This window comes from Macaca fascicularis, chromosome 11 (genome assembly GCF_037993035.2).
Source record: "Macaca fascicularis isolate 582-1 chromosome 11, T2T-MFA8v1.1".
NCBI classification, from domain to species: domain Eukaryota; kingdom Metazoa; phylum Chordata; class Mammalia; order Primates; family Cercopithecidae; genus Macaca; species Macaca fascicularis.
The window spans coordinates 789129-793819 of record NC_088385.1 but is presented as its reverse complement, the minus strand read 5'-3'; positions in this window follow the sequence as shown (position 1 = coordinate 793819).

Genomic DNA, 4691 nt, shown 5'->3' with positions numbered 1-4691 from the left:
CCAAAAGAACAAAGATGTAGGCATCACGCTACCTGACTTCAAACTATACTACAAGGCCACAGTAATCAAAACAGCATGGTACTGGTACCAAAACAGAGATATAGACCAATGGAACAGAAAGACGTCTCGGAAATAACACCACACATCTACAACCATTGAATCTTTGACAAACCTGACAAAAACAAGAAATGGGGAAAGGATTCCCTATTTAAGAAATGGTGCTGGGAAAACTGGCTAACCATATGTAGGAAGCTGAAACTGCATCCCTTCCTTACACCTTACACAAAAATTAATTCAAGATGGATTAAAGACTTAAATGTTAGACCTAAAACCATACAAACCCTAGAAGAAAACCTAGGCAATACCATTCAGGACATAGGCATGGGCAAAGACTTCATGACTAAAACTCCAAAAGCAACGGCAACAATAGCCAAAATAGACAAATGAAATCTAATTAAGCTGAAGAGCTTCTGCAAGGCAAAAGAAAATACCATCAGAGTGAACAGGCAACCTACAGAATGGGAGAAAATTTTTGCAATCTACCCATCTGACAAAGGGCTAATATCCAAAATCTACAAAGAACTTAAACAAATTTACAAGAAAAAAACAAACAGCCCCATCAAAAAGTGGGCCAAGGGTATGAACAGACACTTCTCAAAAGAAGACAGTCATGCAGCCAACAAACACATGAAAAAATGCTCATCATCACTGGTCCATCAGAGAAATGCAAATCAAAACCACAATGAGATACCATCTCATGCCAATTAGAATGGCAATCATTAAAAAGTCAGGAAACAAAATTAGCCAGGCGTGGTGGTGGGCGCCTGTAGTCCCAGCTACTCGGGGGGCTGAGGCAGAAGAATGGCGTGAACCCAGGAGGCGGAGCCTGCAGTGAGCCCAGATTTCACCACTGCACTCCAGCCTGGGCGACAGAGCAAGACTCTGTCTCAAAAAAAAAAAAAAAAAAAAAAAAAGTCAGGAAACAACAGATGCTGGAGAGGATGTGGAGAAATAGGAACACTTTTACACTGCTGGTGGGAGTGTAAATTAGTTCAACCATTGTGGAAGATAGTGTGGCAATTCCTCAAGGATCTAGAACCAGAAATACCAATCCCATTACTGGGTATATACCCAAAGGATTATAAATCATGCTACTACAAAGACACATGCACGTGTATGTTTATTGTGGCACTATTCACAATAGCAAAGACTTTGAACCAACCCAAATGTCCATCAATGATAGACTGGATTAAGAAAATGTGGCACATATACAACATGGGATACTATGCAGCCATAAAAAAGGATGAGTTCACGTCCTTCGTAGGGACATGGATGAAGCTGGAAACCATCATTCTGAGCAAACTATCCCAAAGACAGAAAACCAAACACTGCATGTTCTCACTCATAGGTGAGAATTGAACAATGAGAACACTTGGACATGGGGCAGAGAACGTCACACACCAGGGCCTGTCGGGGGGGTGTGGGGCTGGGGGAGGGATAGCATTAGGAGAAATACCTAATGTAAATGATGAGTTGACGGGTGCAGCAAACCAACATGGCACATGCATACCTATGTATCCAACCCGCACATTGTGCACACGTACCCTAGAACTTAAAGTATAAAAAAAAGAAAAAGAAAAGAAAAAAAAAATTGTTCACCTTTTACCAAAGTGTTGGGATTATAGGTGTGAGCAACCACGTCTGGTCCTTTTTTTCTTTTTTTAATTGAGGTGAAATTCACATAAATTTGACCATTTTAAAGTGAACAGTCAGTGGCATTCAGTAAATTCACAATGCTGTGCAAACAGGATCTCTGCGTAGTTCCAAAACATTTTCATCACCTCAAAACGAAACCTTGTACCCATGAAGCAGCCACTTCCCATTTTCCCCTCACCTTAGCCCCTGGAAATCACCAATTGGCTTTTTTTCTCCAATGATTTACACATTCTGTATATTTTCTATAAATGGAATTGCATAATAGGTGACCTGTGTCTGGCTTCTTCCACTTAACCTAATGCTTTTGAGATTCAGCCGTATGGTGCCATGGATCAGCTCTGTGTTCCTTTTCATGACTAATACTCCACTGTATGCCCACACCACAATTTGTGTATTCATTCATTAATCTGTGGACACAGGCATCATTTTTAAGCACTTCAAATATGTTAACTCACTGAATCCTCACTACAAAGACAGATGCAGTTACCATATATTGAGAGAGTGAAAACTGAGGCACAGGTAACATGCCTGAGATCACATGGCCATGCAGCAGAATGAGGACTCCAGCAGGCGCAGTCTAGTCCCAAAGCCCTTCCCTTCCTAGTAACCTGAGGCTCTACTGCCTCTCAGAGAACAACCCAAAGAGCACAGCACGAGGGCGAAGCTGTCTGGTCTGTCTGGTGAAGCTTCAAATGCTGTTCATTTCAGATAAAGGGAGGTTCCTGGGCTGCAGAGGCTTTGTAGAGGAGGAAGACCCTGCAAGGTCTAACTCAGGGCAGGTCAGGATGGTGTGAACTCACTCTGAACAGTCACCCATGGGCGTTTATTAAAAATGGCTCTGGAACCCCCACAGGGAAGGTCCTTATCTTTGCCTGCACAACAGAGAGCGCTCTGGGTAGATTTCTAGACCCAGGCCTCTTTCAAGGATGTTAGAAACCTCAGCAAGATAAACTATTTTCTGTCTGGCTGCATCTGTCTGTTTAGAGAGCGGGACATTTCCATCCTCCTCTCTCCAGGCATCCTTGGAAGCCTTTCCCACAAGCAAACATCTTGGTGAAATTTAATGCTGGAGAGGCACGTGGTTTTCAGGAGAGGGGAGTGCGTTCCCGAAACTGTAGTACAAAAGCTAGAGGCTGGGCCGGGCGAGGTGGCTCACGCCTCTAATCCCAGCACTTTGGGAGGCCGAGGCGGGCGGATCACAAGGTCAGGAGATCGAGACCACGGTGAAACCCCGTCTCTACTAAAAATACAAAAAACTAGCCGGGCACGGTGGTGGCGGCTGTGGTCCCAGCTACTCGGGAGGCTGAGGCAGGAGAATGGCGGGAACCCGGGAGGCGGAGCTTGCGGTGAGCCGAGATCGAGCCACTGCACTCCAGCCAGGGGACAGAGCGAGACTCCGTCTCAAAAAAAAAAAAAAAAAAAAAAAAGCTAGAGGCTGAGTAGGGAACATCTTAAACTAAGTCGTCCGTCTTATTTCCAGTTTTCTTCCTGTAGATCAGGGCTCAGGACACCCTGCTGCATTTTCTTCACTCCTCCACCAGGAATTCCTAAAGTCCATGCTCATGGATCCTGGGAAATCCAGGAAGCTGGCGGATGCTGGCAAGCCTCAGCAAGACTGCGTCGCACCAACCCTGCAGCCTTAATTCCCTAGGCCCACTCGGCCCAGCTGACCAGCAAAGGCAGGCAGGGCTTCCATGTCCACACATGAGAATGACCTGCAGCTCTTTGTCCAGGCTGAGGTAAAGGATTCCCAATGCAGCTCGAGGGGCTGAGGGTAAAAGTCTTCGCAATTCAGCTCCTAGGAAATCTTTTTTTTTTTTTTTTTGAGACGGAGTCTGGCTCTGTCGCCCAGGCTGGAGTGCAGTGGCCGGATCTCAGCTCACTGCAAGCTCCGCCTCCCGGGTTTACGCCATTCTCCTGCCTCAGCCTCCGGAGTAGCTGGGACTACAGGCGCCCGCCACCTCGCCCGGCTAGTTTTTCGTATTTTTTTTAGTAGAGACGGGGTTTCACCGTGTTAGCCAGGATGGTCTCGATCTCCTGACCTCGCGATCCGCCCGTCTAGGCCTCCCAAAGTGCTAGGATTACAGGCTTGAGCCACCGCGCCCTGCCAGGAAATCTTTAAAATTAGGTCTGGGATGAGTCTGTCAGTAGATTAGGTAAAGAACTTTTATGAAGTTGAGGGTGAACCATCTGGAGGGTGAACTGGCTGGTGTGGTTCTGGAACTGGGGGTGGTGCCTAGCAGCGCATTTGTGAGAAGACACAGCCAGGCTTGGTATATGATGTGGTGTGTGTATATTCACAGGCATCATGGAGCATATACACTTTTTTGTGTGTGTTGAAATAAACCTTACAAAGTACTTTTTTTGTTTTTTCGGAGACAGGGTGTCTCTGTGTCGCCCAGCCTGGAGCACAGTGGCACAATCATAGCTCACTGCAGCCTTGACCTCCCAAGCTCAAGTGATCCTCCCACCTCAGCCTCCCATGTAGCTGGGACTACAAGTGCGTGACACCATGCCTGGCTATTTTATTTTTGTAGAGATGGAATCTTACAATATTGCCCAGGCTGATCTCAAACTCCTGGGCTCAAGCAATCCTCCTGCGTCAGCCTACCAAAGTGCTGGGATTACAGGCGTGAGCCACCGTGCCCAGCCAGATGACAGAATACTTTGACGTCCTTTCTCTGCAGCCCTCAAAAGGAGGCAGGGCAAGCACAATTAAATCCCATTACAAATGGGGCGACTGAAGCTCCATTCATGGCTTGCCCAGGGTCACACACAGAATGAATGGCAGAGCCCTGAGCCTGTGTGCTTCCCTCTGTGCCAGGCTGCTTTACCCGGGCATGGGTGCACCTTGTGCATGGGACATTTCTCCTTTGTTGTGTCCTCAGTACCTTAAGCCACTCAGATATTGCTCAGGTGGAGTGACGGGAAAATGTTTTCAGGTTGCATTAGTCAAAACAAAATACCACACACTG